At 42.1% G+C, this 23573-nt stretch overlaps 1 protein-coding gene across 4 annotated transcripts in view; it reads right to left on the minus strand.

Moving 5' to 3' along the window:
- The window catches only part of LOC144682643 (inositol polyphosphate-4-phosphatase type I A-like), a 253427-nt gene extending 234193 nt beyond the window's left edge, over positions 1–19234 (minus strand). For 2 of the 4 annotated variants that reach the window (XM_078545176.1, XM_078545174.1), the window contains exon 1: positions 18960–19234. The gene's annotated coding sequence lies outside the window, so the exon portion shown is untranslated. The remainder of the gene's footprint in view (positions 1–18959) is intronic. The other 2 variants (XM_078545181.1, XM_078545177.1) reach the window with 1 other exon arrangement.
- Between the last annotated feature and the right edge of the window lie 4339 nt (positions 19235–23573).

Consider the following 23573-nt stretch of genomic DNA (forward strand, 5'->3'; position numbering starts at 1 on the left):
AGAGAGCGCTCTGTGATCAGCAGCCTGAAGGAAGAAGACGGCTCAGTAAAGTCATCACGGTCCGACATTCTGAGGATCAGCAAATCTTTTTATGCCGGACTGTATGACGTGAAGCCCACGGACAGCACGGCCTCCCAGTCCTTCCTGTCCTCTATCACGGAGGTCTTAGACCACAGTACGCGGGAGAGCCTAGACAAACCGCTAACTCCTGACGAACTGACTAAGGCCCTCGAGTCCTTCGAGAAGAGTAAAACCCCCGGAAGCGACGGCCTGCCGGCGGAGTTGTATTCGGCTCTGTGGGACTTGATCGGCCCAGACCTGCTAGAAGTGTACGAGAGTATGCTCCTGGCCGGCAGCATGTCAGAATCCATGAGGAAAGGCATCATCACCCTCATCTACAAGCACAAGGGGGAAAGGGAGGAAATTAGAAATTGGCGACCCATTTCACTGTTGAATGTGGACTATAAGATTCTGTCCAAGGTCATCGCCAACCGGGTCAAATCCGCTCTGGAATTGGTGATTCACCCTGACCAGACCTGCTCTGTGCCAGGCAGGAAGATCTCTGACAGCCTGGCGCTGCTCAGGGATACGATTGCCTATGTACAGGACAGGGGTGTGGATACCTGCCTCATCAGCTTGGATCAGGAGAAGGCCTTTGACAGAATATCGCACACCTACATGGGGGATGTGCTCTCCAAAATGGGCTTTGGGGAGGGAATTCGAAATTGGATCCAACTGCTCTACACTAACATCAGTAGCGCAGTCTCAATCAATGGGTGGGAAACAGATAGCTTTCCGATTAAATCTGGAGTCAGGCAGGGCTGTCCTCTCTCGCCTGTCCTTTTCGTGTGCTGCATAGAACCCTTTGCCGAGTCCATCAGGAAGGATCCGGGCATAAGAGGAGTGACGATCCCAGGCAGTGGAGGCACTCAGGTAAAAGCCTCCCTGTACATGGACGACGTCGCCGTTTTCTGCTCGGATCCGCTGTCGGTGCGCAGACTGATGCACGTCTGCGACCAGTTCGAACTGGCCTCGGGAGCCAAGGTAAATCGTGGGAAGAGCGAGGCCATGTTCTTTGGGAACTGGGCTGACCGATCCTTTGTCCCCTTCACTGTCAGGGCTGACGGCCTGAAGGTGCTGGGGATATGGTTCGGAGGGACCGGGGCATGCGTTAGAAACTGGAAGGAGCGAGTGGCTATGGTGAAAAGGAAACTGGGCATGTGGGAGCGACGCTCCCTCTCCATTGCGGGTAAGAACCTGGTCATCAGGTGTGAGGTACTCTCGCTGTTGCTGTACGTGGCGCAGGTCTGGCCCATTCCACACTCCTGCGCGATGGCGATCACTCGAGCCATCTTCCGCTTTATCTGGAGGTCGAAAATGGATCGGGTCTGCAGGGACGCGATGTACAAGCCTCTAGATAAAGGGGGAAAAAACGTGCCCAACATCGCCCTCATACTGATGGCCACCTTTGTGTGTGGCTGCATCAAGCGGTGCGTAGACCCTCAGTACGCAAACACCAAGTGTCACTACGTGCTGAGGTTCTACCTGTCCCCGGTGTTGCGAAGGATGGGTCTGGCCACGCTGCCGCGGAACGCTCCAAGTAGTTGGACCGTGCCGTACCACCTGTCCCTGGTGGAAAAATTTATGCAGAAAAACACCTTTGACCACAAGTCCATCAGGCAGTGGTCAGCACGTAACGTCCTAGAGGCCCTGAGGGAAAAGGAGAGGGTGGACCCTGTGGGATGGTTCCCCGAGCAGACTGTCAAAGTCATTTGGCAGAATGCCTCATCGCCAGAACTTTCCAACAAGCACCAAGACGTAGCTTGGCTGGTGGTGAGAAAGGCCCTCCCCGTCAGATCCTTCCTACACGCCAGGAGTCTCACCCCCTCTGCACGTTGCCCTCGAGGTGGCTGTGGTGGGGAAGAGACCGTTGTTCACCTCCTTGTGGATTGTGCCTTTGCAAAGAAAGTCTGGAGAGAGATGCAGTGGTTGCTGTCGAGGTTCATCCCGAGCAGTTCTGTGACACAGGACTCTGTGCTCTACGGGCTGTTCCCAGGGACACACACCGAGACAAACATCGACTGCAGCTGGAGGATCATCAACTCGGTGAAAGACGCGCTTTGGTCTGCCCGAAACTTGTTGGTCTTCCAGCACAAAGAGTTGTCCCCGACCGATTGTTGCGGACTGGCACAATCCAAAGTCCAGGACTACGTGCTGAGGGACGCACTAAAGCTTGGGGCAGCTGCCGCAAAGGCGCAATGGGGAAGGGTCGCTGTCTAAGACCTTTCTACCACAGCGCACCGAGAGACTGGGAACTGTTTAGAGCCCCTCGGGCTGTACAGATCAAAATGAAAGGCTGTAAATGATTGTAATATTGTTTGTACTGATGCACCTGGTGATACATTTTGTAAAAGTTTAACCTGGATTGTACCCTTGTAATGTTGTTTTTGAAATGGTTTTGAATGTGATTGAAGATTTTTTATGAATAAAGTATATTTTTACAAAAAAAAAGAATTAAATTAGAAGTAGTTGCTGAAAAGTTATTGACTTGAAATGTTAACTCTGTTTCACTCTCCACGATGCTTCCTGGCCACAGAGTTTCCAGTGTTTTTATATTATATATTAAGATTATGTTAATAATTAGTTTAAGATTTTCTTCACTAATAATTCTATATTTCCATGGTCATCAACATTGACTAAAGATTAAAAGTGAAACATGTTATAAACTCACATAAATAAGTTTAAACACTTATATGTCAAATTAGGTGATATGATATTTGAACTTACTTAAATGGGTGTAGATCAACTGCCCATTAGAGAAATCTGTACGATATGCAATGCCAATTGTACAAAGAAAAAGTACAGCACAGGAACAGGCCCTTCGGCCCTCCAAGCCTGCGCCAATCATATTGCCTGTCAAACTAAAACATTTTGCACTTCCGGGATCTGTATCCCTCTATTCCCATCCTATTCATGTATTTGTCAAGCTGCCTCTTAAACACCACTATCATACCTGCTTCCACCACAACCTCTGGCAGCGAATTCCAGACACTCACTACCCTCTGCGTAAAAAACTTGCTACGCACATCTCCTCTAAAGTTTTCTTCTCTCACCTTAAATCTATGTCCCCTAGTAATTGACTCTTCTACCCTGGGAAAAATCTTCTGACTATCTACTCTGTCCATGCCACTCATAATTTTGTAAACTTCTATCAAGTCGCCCCTCAATCTCCGTCGCTCTAGTGATAACAATCCGAGTTTCTCCAACCTCTCCTCATAGCTAATAACCTCCAGACCAGGCAGCATCCTGGTAAACATCCTCTGCACCCTCTCCAACGCCTCCACATCCTTCTGGTAATGTGGCGACCAGAATTGCACGCAATATTCCAAGTGTGGCTTAACCAAGGTTCTATACAGCTGCAGCATGAGCTTTTATACTCCATACCCCTGCTGATGAAGACAAGCATGCCATATGCCTTCCTGACTACCTTATCCACCTGCGTTACCACTTTCAGTGGCCTGTGGACCTGTACACCCAGATCCCTCTGCCCGTCGATGCACTTAAGGGTTCTGCCATTTACTGTATAATCCCTACCTGTATTAGACCTTCCAAAATGCATTACCTTGCATTTGTCCAGGTTAAACTCCATCTGCCATTTCTCCGCCCAAGTCTCCAACCGACCTATATCCCGTTGTATCCTTTGACAATCCTCTTCACTATCTGCAACTCCTCCAACCTTAGCGTCGTCTGCAAACTTACTAATTAGCCCAGTTACATTTTCCTCCAAATCATTTACGTATACTACAAACAGCAAAGGTCCCAGCACTGATCCCTGCGGAACACCACTAGTCACAGCTCTCCATTCAGAAAAGCACCCTTCCACTGCTACCCTCTTTCTTCTATGACCAAGCCAATTCTGTATCTATCTTGCCAGCTCACCTCTGATCCCGTGCGACTTTACCTTCTGTACCAGTCTGCCATGAGGGACCTTGTCAAAGGCCTTACTGAAATCCATGTAGATAACATCCACTGCCCTTCCATCATCTTTGTCACTTCCTCGAAAAACTCGATCATATTAGTGAGACACAACCTCCCCTTCACAAAACCATGCTGCCTCTCACTAATACGCCCATTTGCTTCCAAATGGTACTAAATCCTGTCACGAAGAATCTTCTCCAATAATTTCCCTACCACTGACTTATGCTCACCGGCCTGTAATTTCCTGGATTATCCCTGCCACCCTTCTTAAACAATGGAACAACACTGGGTCCTCTGGGACCTCACCTGTAGCCAGTGAGGATACAAAGATTTTTGTCATGGCCCCAGCAATCTCCTCCCTTGCCTCCCTCAGTACCCTGGAGTAGGTCCCATTTGGCCCTGGGGACTTATCCACCTTAATATTCTTCAAGACGCCTAACGCCTCCTCTTTTTTGATCTCAACATGATCCAAGCTATCTACACACTCTTCACTAGACAAATCGACCGCTAAGTCCATCTCTTTGGTGAATACTGATGAAAAGCACTCATTTAGTATCACTCCCATTTCTTCTGGCTCCACACACTGATTCCCACCTCTGTCCCTGAGTGGGCCTACCCTTTCCCTGGTTACCCTCTTGCTTTTTAGATATGTATATAAGGCCTTGGGATTTTCCTTAATCCTGGCTGCCAATGAATTTTCATGACCCCTTTTAGCCCTCCTGACTCCTTGCTTAAGCTTCTTCCTACTTTCTTTATATTCTCCACGGGCTTCATCTGTTCCCAGCCTTCTAGCCCTTACGAATGCTTCCCTTTTCTTTTTGACTAATCTCACAATATCCTTCATTATCCAAATTATCCATTCCTGAAACTTGCCATACTTATCCTTTATCCTAGCAGGAATATGCCAGTCCTGAATTCTTATCAACTGACATTTGAAAGCCCCCCACGTCAGTTGTTGATTTGCCCTCAAACATCCGCCTCCAGACTAGATTCCTCAGTTCCTGCCTAATATTGTTATAATTAGCCTTCCCCCAATTAAGCACCTTAACCTGAGGACTCCTGTTATCCTTATCCACCAGTACCTTGAAACTCACTGAATTATGGGCACTTTTCTCGAAATGCTCCCCTACCAAAACTTCGACCACCTGGCCGGGTTCATTCCCTAATACCAGGTCTAGTATTGCCCCTTCCCTAGTTGTCTACATATTGTCTCAGGAAGCCCTCCTGGATGCACCTTACAAATTCTGCACCATCCAAACCCCTAGCACTAAGTGATTCCCAGTCAATATACAACAAATGGGGAAATTAAAAATATACCATGTTTCCTCCATTAATTCTTTTTGATAAAATTTAATGCCTAAAAATTTAAAATATTAGACATAGGAAAAAGCCATGGGCAACATCCATATATCATGAATCATGTTAAAATAGCTAAAAATGAACTTGAAAGAAACCTACAATTCTTCATGGACACAAAGCTCAATATGTCCAGCTAATGCAGGACAGAAATCAATAATGCCAGTAATATGAATTATCAAAGCTGCCAAAACACTACAGTACATGGCAGAGAATGTCAGGTGCTCAAGTGAGATGACAACTTGATTACTGTATCTAATGCTATTTTAAATTATGTTGTGGAGATGAATAACAGTGCACAAATTTAAACCAAGATAAGATAACTTTGGAACTGCTTCATCCAGAGAGTTGGAACTGACTTCTGGGAAAACAATACTCTAGAATAATTTAAGAAACAATTTGACGCAGCAATGGCTGGGGGAGAAGTGGCATGTATGGCTGTCTTGGGTGGTGAATCAAGATGAGCTAAAAGGCCTTCCTCACCTTGTGTAAATGAAAGCATCTTCACATACAGAGAAATATACTACGGTTGTAATTTCTATTTTTGTAAAACAACATTAGAAAGAAGCTAGAAAACTGGTAAAATTTCAGATAGATATAATTAAATATGAATAAAGCTAGTCTTATAAAAGATTTATTTTACTCTTTAGTAACTGCATTCACTCAGGCTGACATTTCATCATGTATCGAGCCACTATGCAGCCACGGCATTGCCATCACTGAATCCCCCACTATCAACATCCTGGGGGTTACCATTGACCAGAAACTGAACTGGATTAGCCATATAAATACTGTGGCTACAAGAGCAGGTCAGAGGCTAGTAATCCTGTAGTGAGTGACTCGCCTCCTGACTCCCCAAAGCCTGTCTACCATCTACAAGGCACAAGTCAGGAGTGCGATGGAATATTCTCCACTTGCCTGGATGAGGGCAGCTCCAACAATACTCAAGAAGCTTCACACCATCCAGGACAAAGCAGTCCGCTTGATTGGCACCCCGTCCACAAACATTCACTCCCTCCACCACCAACACACAATGGCAGCAATGTGTACCATCTACAAGATGCACTGCAGGAACTCACCAAGCCTCCTTAGACAGCACCTTCCTAACCCACGACCATGACCATCCAGAAGGACAAGGGCAGCAGACACATGGGAATACCACCACATGGAAATTCCCCTCCAAGCCACTCACCATCCTGACTTGGAAATATATCACCATTCCTTCACCGTCACTGGGTCAAAATCCTGGAACTCCCTCCCCAACAGCAATGGGGGTGTACCTATACCACATGGACTGCAGAAGTTCAAGAAGGCAGCTCACCACTGCCTTCTCAAGGTCAGTTAGGGATGGCAATAAATGCTGGCCTAGTCAGCGATGCCCACATCCCATGAATGAATAAGAAATAAATTTCTGACAAGCTGTAGATTTTTGTCAATGATAAGAGCCCTTATTGCTGGACTGGACTTACAACTTCCAAATTCTTCCTTAAATAATATTACAATTTCTAGCAAGAGTGGCACTCTTTTTCGCAATACTAACTTGCCATTCAAAACCACTTCATTAAAATGACAAAAGCACTGTTCATTAAACCATAAATGCTATCGACATTGTGCTTTTCATCTTTCTGGATAGTGAGGATCACAGATGTGTTATTAATTACACAATTTAATAATCTGTTAAGGCCTGCAAATGTCATTTTGCTGATCCCCCCTTTATTGAATATTTTGAAACCAATTAAACACATTCTAAATTATTTTTTCATTTTCACCTTTTTTTACTTGAAAGGCTAAAAATTGTTACCACTGTCTCTTTACCTAATTGGAAGTCTCTCATGTGGAAAAAACTGTCTTTGTTCACAGTACTGTAAAAGGTGGCTAAAATGAAAGCAAGTGGAAAATCCTTTTGCTGCAGTGTTGGGTAATCAATATCTTCTTCCAGTTTCTCTATTCAGTACTATTCAATTTATATCAGGATGCTTCTAGCTGACTGTGACTCAAAAAAAGATAACTCGAGCATACACAGCTGAAGAGAGATGCTTTACTGCTTTCAATAGAGCACAGCTAATTGTATCCTGCTGATGATGCAAGGCAGTCATTTGGAAATTTATTCCTTCAAAGTAAAACGAATTTCAATCTTCTTTAAATTTCAACAAGCTAAGGCATAGGTGAATCAAATTTCTGGCATACAGCAAAATGAAAGCAAGATGCTGATTCTTGAGGTGGGATGGGAGGAGGGGAATATTCAAAGGATGCAGGACAGAATATGAAAAATCATGTTTTGGAATAGAAAGATTAAGTCAGGGAATGTAAGAAGAGAACCTTTGGGATTGGATTGTATAGGATCTACAAGTCTATATTTTCAACACTCAAGTTTACAATGTCACTATTGGAGCCCTGTGGATTATAGAAATTTTCAAGGCTTTGTGACTTCATTGCCTTATGTAGCACATGACTATTCCAAGCTGAAATATCACATGTTTTCTAATTGCCATACTTGGAATGATACTTTTATGAGTTATAAAATGAGAATTAAAAGGCAGTGGAATGAAATAAAGCAATCTGGTGAGATAAGTCTGCTCGTTCTATTCATCGTATGAAACAAACTTTAATGTGCTAAGGGTGATGGATACCCACTGGAAAAACATCAGAGGTCTTGCTCAAGTGAAATTTCTGCTGGATATTTGGAGGTAACAAGGCAATGGTTCCCAGAAATCAACATAACCCTTATTTTTGGTCAGCTAAGTATCTGACACACTTGCTCAAAGCATCCCCCAACAAAAATACTGAGACATATCCCACTTACCCCAAGTACAGGGAGCATAGGACAAGTTAGCAGCAACCAAAATGGGGTGATCCCCATGCATATGCAAGAACATTATTTAAGTTTAATAAGCTAAGAAAGTTCCCTAAGTTTCCAACTGTTTCTAAAACTTGGATTAGCTAGAGCATGGCGAGAACCAATGGAATCGGATTGATTAGGCTTTACAAGTTAATGCCTAGTCAATCCAAGGCCTTAATAAAAACTCTACCCTTCTAGTTTCTATTAATGAGTCAAGCTAGCTGATCAATCAATGGTGCCCTGGAGTGCTGCCATTGAACAGTAACTCTTTTCCAATCTTCCATTAGCAGATTTGTCCTGAAGCTAACTAATCCCTATGAGTTATGACATCTCAATAGCTTTAGCAGAAAAGAAACCATGTTCCATAGAATATCTGATTGGCTTAGGTCTATACCCAATGTTGCCAACACTGTTGTTCACAATCCACATGGATAATTGGATTTAGTAATCAGAAATACAAGTGCAAAATTTGAGGACAACACCAAATTGGCGGATATAATGAATACAAAGGAAGAATGCTCCAAAATACAAGCAGATATTAATAAGCTTGCAGAATGGGAGTATAATTGGCAAATTCATTTCAATAAATCCAGTGCGAGCTGGTGTATTTTGGTGTGAAGAATAAGGGAGTCAAATACCATTTGGATAACCAGATTCTAAATAGGGTAGGAGAGCAAAGGGATCGAGAGGTACAAATACACAAATCACTAAAAGTAGCGATGCTGTTTTAGAAGGCCAATAAAAAAGCAAATCATGGATTGGGTTCATTTCGTTAAACAATCAAAAAGCAGAGAACTTGAGTTAAACTCATACTCAGTCAGAACAAAACTACAGCTTGTATTTATATGGTGACTTCAACATAAAATACCCCAAAGCACTTCACAGGTTTGCTATAAAGCTCAATTTAACACCGAGCCACATAAAGAGATATTAGGACAGATGAACAAAAGCTTGGTCAAAGAGGTAGGTTTTAAGGAGCATATTAAAAGTGGAAAGACAAGAGAAGTGGAGAGGTTTAGGAGGAGCAATTCTAGAGCCTATGTCCTCAGTAACTGAAGGCACAGCCACCATTCGTGGAACAATTAAATATGGAGATATATAAGAGATCAGTATCGTAGGTATGCTGATATCTCAGAAGTTTAGAATGATAGAATGGTTACAGCACATAAGGAGGTCATTTAGCTCATTGAGAGCATACCAGCTAGTCCCACTCCCCTGTTCTTTTCCTGTAGCCCTGCAAAAATTTTTCCCTTCAAGTACTTATCCAATTCCCTTTTGAAAGCTGTGCATTCCAGATTCCAGCTACTTGCTGTGTAAAAAATGTTTTTCCTCATGTCACCAATGGTTCATTTGCCAATCACTTTAAATCTATGTCCCCTGGTTCCAAACCTTTCCGCCAACTGGAACTGTTTCTCTCTATCCTCTCTGTCTAGACCCCTCATGATTTTGAGTACCTATATCAAATCTTCTCTCAACCTTCCCTGCTCTAAGAATAACGACCCAGCTTCTCCAATCTACCCTTGTAACTGGAGTCCCTCATTCCTGGAACCATTCTTGTAAATCTTTTCTGCACTCTCTCCAGCACCTTCACATCCTTCCTAAAGTGCAGTGCCCAGAATAGGACACAATACTCCGGTTGAGGCCGAACCAGTGATTTATAAAGGTTCATCGTAATTTCCTTGCTTTTGTACTCTGTGTCACTACTTATTAAGCCCAGGATCCCTTATGCCCTATTAACCATTTTCTCAGTCTACGCTGCCAACATCAACGATCAGTGCACATATACCCCCAGATTTCTCTGTTCCTGCAACCACTTTGGTTTTTCTCACTCTTTAGTTTGTATTGCCTCTCCTTGTTCTTCCAAGCAAAATATTTATAATAATTATGAATATAAATACTAGTATATATGTTTGAATAAACCTAAAATATCTGTATAGACTAAACCCTATTGGCTGGATGTACGACTGAAGGAGGTGACAGAAATAGGGAGGGGTGAGGCCATGGAAAGATTTGAAAACAAGGGTGAGAATTTTAAAAGTGAGGCATTACTTAACCAGGGGCTAGTGAAGGTTAACGAGCAGAGGGGAGATGGGTGAACAGGACTTGGTGCAAATAGGATAGGGGCAGAGGAGTTTTAGATGACCTCTAGTTTATGACAGGTAGCAGATGTGAGGCTTGGCAAAAGTGCAAAAGAATAGTCAAGATGAGAGGTAAAATGGCATGGATGAGGTTTTGAGTTGCAGATAAGATGGGACAACAGTGGAGTAGGGCAATGTTACAGAGGTGGAAATAGGCAGTCTTAGTGACGACACAGATAAGGTTGTGGTTGGAAGTTTATCTCGGGGTCAAATATAACACCAAGATTATGAACAGTGTGGTTCCGTCTCAGACAGTGCCAGGGAGAGGGATGGAATAGGTAGTCAGAGAACAGAGTTTGTGACGGGGGACTGAAAACAAATTCTGCTCATCCAGTACTGGATGTCAGAGTAGCAGTCAGACAGTGGAGTAGTCGAGAGAGGTGGTGGTGAAGTGGAGCTGCATGTCATCAGCATACACGTGGAAACTGATTGTCGCCGAATGACATCATATGTATAAGGAATAGGAAGAGGCCAAGGACAGGTCCTTGGGGGATACCAGAGGTAATGGTGTGGGAACAGTTGGAGTACTGTGCACATTTCTGGTTTCCATATTATCAAAAGGACATAGAGGCATTGGAGAAGGTGCAAAAAAATTATTCACAAGAATGATACCAAAGCTGAAGGGTTATAACTATCATGAAAAATTGAACAGACTGGGGTTCTCTTTTCCTCTAGAAAAGGGTAACCTGATAGAGATCTGTAAGATAATGAAATGGTTTGATAGTGTAGAAGCGCAGAAAATATTTCCGCTTGTGAGGGAGATGAAAACTAAAGGTCTTAAATATAGATAGTCACTAATAAATCCAATCAGGAATTCAGGAGAAAGTTCTTGAACCAAAGAATGGTAACAATGTAGAAAAAGGAATAGTTGAGGAGATTAATGTAAATGCATTTAAGGATGAGCAGGATGAGTACATGCATGAAAAAAGAATAGAAGGCGATGCTGATAGAGTTAAATAGAGGATGTTAGGTGGCTGGTGTGGGGCATATACACCGACACAGACCTGCTGGGCCAAATAGCCTGTTTGTGTGATGTAGACTCTATGTAACTTGATGCACTCTCTAATGCATAACGTTCATTTGAAGGTGGAAGGCCCAAATTGTTCAGAATGTTCCAAATAACATATAGAAAGCTAAAAAAGGTTTTGAAATGTATGAACAGTACTCGATTTGCCCTGTTGATCACAGCTTTACATTGACTTAAATTTCAATAAATGGTCAATCATTCCATCCAAATCATTTTCTTTTGTCACCTTTACTAATAGACACATTACTGTATTTGAATACACATTTAAAACCTGCTTAACTTTTCTAGTTTCCTTTGTGTAGAATTCACCATGATAGCACTAGTTGCCACCACATAGTCTGGCAGGATGAACGAGTGTTATATTAGTAGATACTTGATTGTCTTCACACACAACTTTGTAAATGTATTATCATGTTGTGCCTTCAGTTATGAAGTTGATTTTAAATCCAGCTGATTAATTTATTCCATTAGGTTTAGATCTGAAAGTCTAATTTTTATTGTTCAGTAGTTTTCATTATAGCTGAAATGTAGGGTCTAACTCAACATTGTTTCTAAAACAAATTAAATAGCATATAGCATAGTTTCCGTTGTAATTAGGTAAATCAATTAGGCTATTATCACCAGCATGAAAGCAGTATCCAATCTCGGCTAGACATTGACATGGCCCTAAATGCTGCTCCATGTCAAGTCATGACAGATGGAATACAAAGAGCTGGATGACAAAAGATTCTTGCACTCCTCCCTTTCTGCTAAAGTGCTCCATAATGATGTGGTACTGCACTCCTTCCTGGTGACCCAACTACCAATAACACTAACTTAACTGAAACCAGAAAATATATGTGGCAGACAAAAACAGAAAATTCTACAAACATACAACAGGTCAGTCAGCATCTAGGGCTGGAGAAGGAGCCCTCAGCGCCCCCGGTACGTCTGGTGGGCACACCAGAGACCAGTCAATACTAGTGGCAATAGTAATTAATTTGGTAAGATTCCTTTTTTTAAAGGGGACGTTTTTATTAAATTTTCTGTATGATGACAGCGAGACAACCCTGTGACTCCTTTCTGGATTTTATAAGAAAATGCATCTATGGAGAAATGCTGTTATTCCACAATGATTTTGTTTCAGATTTCTACCATTTGAAGGTGCTTTTTGAATGACAAGCAAGATGATGACTAGTCACCATCTAGTTAATAATTCACACAATTTACCTGACTTGTGACTGCTAAGTCATAGAAAATTTTTTAAAAATGATTGGATAATAGTCTTTAAGTTGCTTGACATATCCTATTAAAGACTGAAATCAAATCAAAAGTGTTTCCCATATATGTCCATTAAAAAAGAATCCATCTCAGCCTGTGTTTTATACCCAGCACTGCTGCTTAGCTCTAGAAATCCATAATAAAGTAGAACAAATACAGTATCGCCTATAGCAGGGGTTCTCAAACGGGGAGCCAAGGCCCCCTAGGTGTCCTGAAGTTTTTCAGGGGTTCACCAAATCAGTATTTCAAGTATAAAATCTTTTTAAAAAGCAAATTGTGAGAGCAGGGTCAACAGAAATGTGTTGGTGGTGCTGATAACTCAGGGAGGCCAAGTTGCTAGGCAACATGCACTCTCTTCCTCCAGCTTCATCGATCTCGTGTGGCTTTCAGCACCCTTGTGAAACTCAAGCCCGTTAGTTCCATGATGTTATCATTCTATCTGGTCTTCTGCCTACCTACACTATGTTGTTCCCTCTACCATTCCTTCCAGCATCACCTTTTCTATACGGTTGCATCATGCCACATGCCCAAAATACTTCAACTTCCGTCTATCCACCACTGATGATGTCTGTGTTGTCAACTCCCACCCACTGTAATACCCACTCATTTGTACATCTATCAGTCCATTTCACCCTGAGCATCCTTTGGAAACACCAAAGTTCAAAAGAACTGATCTTTTTCCTGTCTCTCTTCTTCGTGGTCCAACATTCTGCACCATAAGTGGCAATAGGAAACATCTGTGCTTTAAGGAGCTTTTCTTAGTCATTTTCCTGATAGATACAAAAATGTACAGCGGGTCTAATCACTACCATTGTCAGAGCCCACCTTCCCCTTTTTATTATGAAGAATGAAACCTTGAAATTGACTGTATATTTTTTTACCCAGCTCCAAAACCTCTGTAATTCAGTACACCATGCAAGCTTGGGCCGATGTGCTGCCGCTACCATTGGTGTTGGAGGAGAGGAGACCTGCATCCTGTTTTCCCCTCCCCCCACCAGATCCATTAGTGTTAGTTGGCTGCAGGTTCATTGTCCTGCAGATTGCGTGGCATACACTCCCCTGCCTCCTTCTTGAAATCTGGTAAGCAGAGCCACATCAATTGAGTGTGACGTCCGTTTTGTGGGGTAAATGGAATTAATCATAGTGTGTGCATGTTTCAGCTAACTTCATCTTTTGCTCTTTATTCTGCCGACTGCTTTTTATCTGTGGCAGCTGTTTACCGAGCCGAGCATAGCATAGGCAACTGATCATACTTCCTACCACCTCCAGGAGTCAGTCCCAAGGCCAAGTTCCAGAGGTATCATTCATGTGAGGTGGGGGCAGGCATGTAAATTGACTACGAAAACAGAATTACCTTGAAAAACTCAGCAGGTCTGGCAGCATCGGTGGAGAAGAAATCAGTTAACGTTTCGAGTCCTCATGACCCTTCGGCAGAACTGAGTATAGTTAGGAGAGAGGTGAAATATAAGCTGGTCTAAGGTGGGGGGGCGGGGGGAGAGAGAAGTTGAGGGTGGGGTGATTGTGGGGATAAGCAAGCAGTGATAGGAGCAGATAATCAAAAGATGTCACAGACAAAAGGATCAAAGAGGTGTTGAAGGTGGTGATATTATCTAAGAAAATTGCTAATTAAGAATGGAAGGCAGGACACTCAAGGTACAGCTCTAGTGGGGGTGGGGTGGAAAGACTAACAAAGTTTTAGTTTTAGATTTAAAAATAATGGAAATAGGTGGGAAAAGAAGAATCTATATAAATTATTGAAAAAAAGAGGGAGGAGAAACGGGGTGGGGATGTCACCTCTCTCCTAACTATACTCAGTTCTGCCGAAGGGTCATGAGGACTCGAAACGTTAACTGATTTCTTCTCCACCGATGCTGCCAGACCTGCTGAGTTTTTCCAGGTAATTCTGTTTTTGTTTTGGATTTCCAGCATCCGCAGTAGCTTTTAGCTTTTTGTTTTTATTTATGTAAATTGACTTTTTATATTGGGGAGTGAGCTGGGAACTTTGGTCCACATCATATCTGGTGATCCATCTGATTTACTGTTATGAGATCTTACTGTGTACAAATTTGCTGATGGTATTTTGCCCGTGTAACTGGAACCAATCTTAAAAAAAAATAGCTGTGCTGTGTAATGGGGCTCCATGGAACTCAGGAGGAGGTCCTCAGAGACAAAAAGGTTCAGAACCCCAGTGGATGACTCACAAACAACTTAACATAAAAACAAAGTAGGCCATTCAGCCCCTTGAATCTATTCTGACATTCAATTAGATAATGACTGATATCTATCTTAACTCCATGTACCTGCATTGATTCTGTAACTCTTAATATCCATGCCTAATAAAAAGCTTATCAATCCTAGTTTTTACATTTTTAATTGATCTAGCCTTTTGGGGGAGAGAATTCCAGATTTCCACTACCCTTTGTGTGAAGAAGTGATGTCACCCTTGAATAGCCTAGCTCTAAGTTTAACGTTATGGCCTCTTGGTCTGGACTGGCTCACCAAAAGAAATAGTTTATCTCTATCTATCCTATCAAATCTTTTAAGCATCTTAAATATCTCAAAAAGATTATCCCCTTAATCTTCTATATTCAAGGGAATACAAGATTAGTCAATGCAACCTATCTTCATAAATTAACCCTTTTAGCTCAGTATCATTTGAATAATTCTGTGCTATACCACACCCCCAATGCCAATATATCCTTCATGAGGTGTGGTGCCCAGAGCTGAACACAATACTCCCAGGTGGGTTCTAATCAGGGCTCTGTACAGCTCTAACTTCCATCACTTTGTGTTTCAGCTCTCTTGAAATAATCATCCCTTTTACATTATTTTTTGCACCTGTCCATTAGCTTTCAGTGATTTCTGTATTTGGACGCCTAACTCTCTACTCTCTACACTTCCACAGTTCCTAGCTTCTCACCATTTAGAAAATACTCTGGGCAACATTTTCCCCCCCATTGGGGGGGATGTGTGGGAGCGAGTGCGGACGGATGGGATCCTGATTGGCGCCAATTGGGGGTGTGCCATTTTAGGTGGCCCGCCCAGCATGATGTCCACTCAGAAGCGCTGTGCGCTCCCTGTACGGGCGGGGGGGGGGTGGAATTCCCTGAGCCGGGAGTGCGCTCTTTCGCGCATGCGCACGAGAAAGCGCACAGATCTCCCTGAGGCAAAGTGCCGCCTCAGGGAGATCGCTGGAAGTTTCAAAAACTTTTAGAAGCGTGAAAAAAATTCCTGACATGTCCCCTCATGTGACACTGTCACATGAGATGGAACACGTCAATTTCTTTTATTCAACATTGTGTAAACATTTAAAATCCCTCATGAAACTTCATCCCACCCATGGATGAGGTTTCATGTTTTTTCAGAAGCCCGCCTGGGCTCCCGGCCTGCCCGGCAACCTTAAGGTTAGATGAGCGTGTCCACTGATTACCTCAATCACTTTATCAATGGCCTTAAGTGGCCGTTGACACATCGGCAGGCGCGCAGCTGACTCAGCTCTGCATGCGCCAGCCTGAAAATGTAAATGAAGCGGGGTGACGTCGGGACGCCCGCCTGACATCACCCCTCATCATTTTATGCTTCGGCGTGCGGGCCCCTGCAGCCCTCTGACTTTTCTTTCTTACAGCCCAAGTGGATGACCTCACATTTTCCCACTACAGTTTTTCCCACTCTCATAATCCATCCAATGTCCTTTTGCAACTTTCTCCTCCCTTCTATACTATTTACCGTGCTACCTAACTTAGTTTCATCAGAAATTTAAATATACAGCTCTGTAGTCATTGAAAGACACTTATAAACATTGTGAAAAGCTGTGTCCCTTGTCGAAATCCCTGGACGACACCACTGGTCATAACCTGCCTGGTGCTGCTCCTAGCATGCCCTCCTGCACTCTTCATTGAACCGAGGTTGATTTCCCCTGGCTTGGCGGTATTGGTAGAGTGGGGGATATGCCAAGCCATGAGGTTACAGATGATTTGAGTAGAATTTTTCTGTGGCTGATGGCGCACAGCGCTCCATGGATACCCAGTTTTGAGTTGCTAGATCTGTTCGAAATCTATCGCATTTAGGACAGTGAAAGTGCTACACAGTACAATGGAGGGTATCCTCAATGTGAAGATGGGACTTGTCTCCACAAGGACTATACGATGGTCACTCCTACCACTACTGTCATGGACAGATGCATCTGTGGCAGGCAGGTTGGTGAGGATGAGATCAAGTATGTATTTCCCTCATCACCTGCCACAGACCCAGTCTAGCAGCTATGTCCTTTAGGATTCAGCCAGCTCAGTCTGTGGTAGTGCTACCAAGCCACTCTTGGTGATGGGCATTGAAGTCCCCCATCCAGAGTACATTCTGCACCCTGAGTGCTTGAACACCATTTGGAGGAGTATTGATTCATCAGCTGAGGCAGTGGTGGCACCCGGGGGTGGGGGGGGGGGGGGGGGGTACGTGGTATCAGCAGGAAGTTTCCTTGCCTATGTTTCACTTGATGCCATGAGACTTCATGGGGTCCAGGGCTGATGTTGAGGACTCCCAGGGCAACTCCCTCCCGACTGTACGCCACTGTGCCACCACCTCTGCTGGGTCTGTCAGGACATACTCTGGGATGGTGATGGTAATATCTGGGACACTGTCTGTATGGTATGATTCTGTGAGGATGGCTATGTCAGGCTGTTGCTTGACTAGTCTGTGAGACAACTCTCCCAATTTTGGCATAAGCCCCCAGATGTTTGTAAGGAGGACTTTGCAGGATCGTTTCTGGTGCCTGAGTTGATGCTGAATGGTCCATCTGGTTTCACTCCTTTTTATTGACTCTGTAGCAGTTTGATACAATCGAGTGGCTCGCGAGGCCATTTTATTTCAGGGGGCATTTAAGAGTCAACCACATTACTATGGATCTAAGCCAGGTGAGGATGGCAGATTTCCTTCTCTAAAGGACTTTAGTGAACCAGATGGGTTTTTACAACAATGGTTTCATGGTCATCATTAGACTTTTAATGGTGGGATTCGAACCTGGGCCCCCAGACCATTACTCTGGGTCTCTGGGTTACTAGTTCAGGGACAATACCACTACACCACCCTGTTATGCAACCTTTAATAATGTTCCCACAGAATCAAGGTAATTTGCACCTGAAAGCAGCAAAAAGATCCCAAGATTTACTAATAGTAGATTTTATTAAATCTTCCTAAAAGTTTAAATCATTCTTTCTGTAGTTGAAGTTCCACATCCTGAATTTAAGTATAAATGTTAAATGTTTTTAAGTTTATAAGTAACTAGTTTGAAACTGGTTGAAACTACACTTCTTGTAAAATTTTCCCCCAGCCCACGCGAGTGAATTAGTAGTGAGTAACTTGACCCATGTCAGCAATAAAAAAAAATTACAAATTTACACAATTGATTTCTTTCCATGAAAGGAAGAGTACTCAAACAAAAACAGTTTAGTTGTCTGTGAACTTCCATTCCAGTGACACAGTAAATGGAGAGTACAGCCCACCATTGTTACTCATGGTATCAGTGGAACCTCATGCTGGCACATCCTTGTGGGTGGGGGTGTTAAGAGTTACTTCGAACTGCATTTTGAAGCATGAAAATATAGCAAAAAAAAATACAAGCAGTGGTATCCCTTTAAAGCATTTAGTATTACATAACTATTCATTGTAATACTTGTCCCTTCAAGTCATTATTTCCAAATATCTTATTCATTGCTGTAGCCTCAAACAAGACTCAGGAGCAGTACTTAATCAATATTGTTGTTTGTTAATACTAATGCATTGTGTTTCAAAACCCATTAATTTGGATTCATTATTTTTGTGCAAGAAATTTATTTCTCCAATAGTTTAAATTAAACAAACGAAATAATGCAACTAAGTTAAAATTTCCAGCCAAAGCACTTGAATTAAACGATTATAAAATTAATAAACGGTATATTATTTTGTTATAGGAAACCACTAAATTTGAAAATATATTTCAAATGCAAAATGTGATTCCAGCAAGAGTTAATTTCAGTCGTTAGATTAAGGTGTAAATACTTAGGTTTACATTTTCTTACCTAAAACATTGTTAAACAATTGTACTACGCCCTCCCTTCTTTTTTAAACTGGATGCCACACCCTATATCGTTCCTCCATTACAAACCTAATTGTAAAAGAACTGATTGAGTACAGATTTCAGTAATAAACTTTCTAGACTGCACAGATCAAAACCACAAAATGGTTATTTTCCCCATTTGACTTGTATTTGTCCCTTCTCCCCATCATGATCCTCATAAATTGATCAATACAAAAACAATACAATCCATTTTTCGCAAACCTTAAGAGGATTATCTCGCCAGTCATATTAGTATTATATTAATATACCTACCTCACAGCGAAAGGATAGCACGGCTGTACTAACTGTATTGTTGTCCTTTGCACTCTGCTAGATATGGCAGTAGTTCTTCCATTACTTTCCTTTCTTTTACTGATGTTAATTGCTGCGCATTTGGTAGGTATCCTTATACAGGTGCAATGTGGTTCAGTGAGATGTTGATGCTCGCTTATGGAAACCTTCAATATTCTGCAGTATTATTTCATCACAGACATCTGTTCTAAAGATTTCAAGCGTCCTCTTCTGTACTGCGTCACTCTACCCACATTGATACGAGCGGCGGAAACTGGACTGCTTTAGGATCTCGCACATTTGCAGAGGATGTTATAAACATAATACCAATTTACATATGTACTGCCCTCTAATGGCTAAAGGAACGTGTTACCGCGGAATATCTAAGCAGGTGAATGGAAACCCTACTCAATTTTGATTTACAAATTCATACGCCAGTATTTACATAAGCAGATACATTCATACTGTAGCAAGGGGAAAGGATGGAGATGTGAAATAGTGTTTAGAATTTTTATTAGTCAATTTCCCATAAACATACAGATAGGGAGTCAAACCCAAGTATTGTTTTCAGAAGAAATGGGGGTTTAGCGTTTAAAGGTCAATTGGACCAGGGCATGCAGACATAATCAGGCCCCCTTTAAAGCCCATCCTTACTTAACACTCCTCCATCTATTTATAATGGAACTGCCAATGTAAGCTTGTCACACAAGTATATTGCTGTAGCGCCTCCTCTGGAGAAAAGATGTAATTACAGCATGCCAAATTTATGTAAGAAATTCTTGCTACATATATGGGCGTATGAACTTCATAGAAAGAGTTAGCAGGAAGTGTATGCAGACTTAAGATTTTTTAATATTAAGGTAGACATTCCTCTATGTAACCTTTCAGTTTCCTCTTTTGAAAGCTGAAAAGTCCAAATTTCTGTAGTCTTCTTCCATGTCAGATCTCCAGCACTAGAGATCAGGCTTGTGGCTCTTCTCGGTATCAGCTTCAAGACTTGAAGACTTCATGTTTTTGTCACCAGAACTGAACATAATGCTCAAGATCTGGTTTGACCTGAAGAAATGGTTGCTGAAATTTTGCCAGGTGTTGCCAGTCAAGCAACCTTGACTCATGATGTCCCTATCATGCCTTATTTTATGCAGTTTCACAAAGCATGAAATGCTGTGATTGATGTGCCTCTAAAATACCAATATGATGGTGAAGCCATAATGGGTCTGTTGGCATAGATTCCTATGGAGATGGGCTCCTTTCTAGAACGTTTCTAGAATGAGAGGCCATCGTTTTAGGATAAGGGGTGGTAAATTTTAATCAGAGATACGGGGGAATTACTTTTCTCAAAGGTTCGTGAATCTGTGGAATTCACTACCTCAGAGTGCAGTGCATGCCGGGACGCTGAATAAATTTAAGGAGGAGATAGACAGATTTTTAATTAGTAATGGGTTGAAAGGTTATGGGGAGAGGGCAGGAAATTGGAGTTGAGGCCAAAATGAGATCAGCCATGATCGTAATGAAGGGCGGGGCAGGCTCAAAGGGCTGAATTGCCTACTCCTGCTCCTAGTTCTTATGTTCTTATGTTATGTTCTTTCACCAACACTGCATCTGCTAAAGCAAAATTATTTCATCTTTCTCAGCATTTGTAAGTAATGACAGAAGAAAACAGAGGACTTGGGGTGGGACTTAAATATTCAAGGATATTTGACATTTTGGAAGGACAGGAAGAAAGGAAAAGGAGGTGGGGTGGCTCCGTTAATAAAGGATAAGATCAATACGGTAGTTAGAAATGATCTTGGTTTGGAGGATCAAAATTTAGAATCAGTTTGGGTGGAGATAAGAAATAGCAAAGGAAAGAAATTATTGGTGGGAGTGGTTTATATGCCCCTGACAGTGACTGCAGTATAGGACAGAGTAAAAATCAAGAAATGATGAGGGCTTGTAAGAAAGGTACTGCAATAATTGTGGGAGATTTTAATCTTCATGTAGATTAGATGAATCAAATTTGCAAAGTAGCCTGGAGGATGAGCTCATAGAGTGTATGTGGGATAGCATTTTTAGAACAATAAGTTCTGGAACCAACAAGGGAACAGGTTATTTTAGGCTTGGTAATGTGCCATGAGACAGGACTAATTAATAACTTCATAGTAAAGAGCCCACTAGGCAAGGGTAATCATAACATGATGGAATTTCACATTCATTTTGAGGGTGAGAAATTTGGGTCTGAAAGAAGTGCCTTCAACTTAAATAAAGGAAACTACAAGGGTATGAAGACAGAGTTGACTAAAGCGGAATGGGAAAATAGGTTAAAAGAAGCAATGGCAGACATTTAAGGCGCTGTTTCGTAACTCTCAATAAAGATATATTCCATTGAGAAAGAAAGACATTACGAAAAGAATGCACCATCCGTGGCTAACTAAAGAAGTTAAGGATGGTATCAAATTGAAAGAAAAGATGTACAGTGCTGCAAAGATTAATGGTAGCCCAGAAGATTGGGAAAATGTTAGAAACCAGCAAAGGATGACTGAAAAAAAGGGAGAAATTGGAGTATGCGAGAAAACTAGTAAGAAATATAAAAATTGACAGTAAAAGCTTCCATGAGTATAATAAAATGGAACAGAGTAGCTAAAGTAAGCACTGATCCCATAGAGGGTGAGACTGGAGAATTAATCATGGGAAAGAAGGAAATGTTAAAGACTTTGAACAAGTATTTTGTATCTGTCTTCTCAGTAGAAGACACAGAAAGTATCACCAGAATAGTAGAACATCAAGAGGCAAGGGAGGAAGGAACTTAAAACAATCACAATCACTAGAGAAGAGGAACAAAGAAACTAATGGGATTAAAGGCTGGTACCAGATGGCCTGCTTCCTAGGGTCTTAAATGAATGTCTGCAGAGATAGTAGATACATTGGTTGTAATCTTCCAAAATTCCCTAGATTCTGCAAAGGTCCCAGCATGTTGGAAAACCACAAATGTAACTCCATTATTAAAGAAAGGCGGGAGATAGGAAGCTAAAGGCCAGTTAGTCTATCACCTGTCATTACTAAAATGCTAGAATCCATTATTAAAGGAGGTAGTAGCAGGACATTTGGAAAATCATAATACAATTAAGGTTTGTCAAATGAAAATCATGTTTGACTAATTTATTAGATAGTCAGTTGGTAGTACAAAACTTGAGTATTGCTGAAAAAAGACATGCTATCAAAACTGGGCGGGTCGACTTTGATTGGTCAAGATATTGCCCAGGAGAATGAACCAGGGAATGACAGTCCCTAAACTTTTGCTTAGTTCAAAAAGGCTCAATGTGTGGACATGTTCCTTCTGTCTGCAAAGGACAGGGCCCTGTGTGTGAATGTATGTGGCTTCTAGCATGTGTAAGTGAGTCACACTGCAAGCCAGACTGACAATCTTAAATTGTTTTTCAGTGTAATTCTTAGCACAGTCAAGATTGTTTAGCAGATGTTGCCCAACCACAGAATCACATCTAAAATTGGATTCTATGTTTTGAATTTTGCAAGCCCGGGCTGGTTGGGTATGGTCAGCACTTTGCCTGTTGTAAATTGGTTTTCAGTGTAATTCTTAGCAGGGTGCCCTGATCAGATCATCGCTTGCTGTATTTGCTCAAACTCATGAATTGTCCTAAGGCTGCCACTTCTGATCCTGAAAAGTGCCCAGTCTACCTCGGATTAATTGAGAAGCGTAAGGTGTTTCAAAAATTTGAGCAACATGTGAAGTTAACTGTTGCATGCTGTTACTATGCAGTAGCAACACATGTGGTATTCTCCACCAACAGGATGCTGCTGTCAAGCCAAAAAGATGTTTTGTTTATCACACAAATGAGCAATGTGGTATATGAACTTGTGTCGGTGTGATGCCAGGTATATAGACCACATGTCCTACAATTAGCTGATTATATCAAGCATCACGTCCCTTCGGCTGTTCGCAACAGGCAAAGTACTGACCATACCCAACCAGCCCAGGCTTACAAAACTCAAAACATAGTGTCCAACATTAGATGTGATTCTGTGATAGGACAACACCAGCTAAACAATTCTAATTGTGCTAAGAATTACACTGAAAACCAATTTAAGATTGTCAGTTGGCTTCGCAGCATGACTCACTTATACATGCTAGAAGCCACATATATTCACACACAAGGCCCTGTCCTTTGCGAACAGAAGGAACATGTCCACACATTGTGCCTATTTCAACTAAACAAAAGTTTAGGGAGCAGTCATTCCCTGGTTCATTCCCTAGGGCAATGCCATAACCAATCAGAGTCAACCTGTCCGATTTTAATTTGAACAAAGCTGGGCAGTTAACTGTTCTATGCTACAATTTCCATGGCAACGCCTCCACCAATCAGAGTCCACTTGCCAACCAATCAGCACTCTCGTCTCATGCAGTATAAATTGATGTTCCCCCATTATTGTTGGTAATTTCTTGTGAGCTATCCTGATGAATGAAGGTGAAAAGCTTTGATAGCATGTCTCTTTTTTCAGCAATAATTTATGAGAGTTCTTTGAGGATGTAAAAAGCAGTGTGGATAATGGGAGCCAAAACAAATTGTGTTTGGATTTCTAAAAGGCATTCGATAAAGT

This window comes from Cetorhinus maximus, chromosome 7 (genome assembly GCF_964194155.1).
Source record: "Cetorhinus maximus chromosome 7, sCetMax3.hap1.1, whole genome shotgun sequence".
Classification (NCBI taxonomy): domain Eukaryota; kingdom Metazoa; phylum Chordata; class Chondrichthyes; order Lamniformes; family Cetorhinidae; genus Cetorhinus; species Cetorhinus maximus.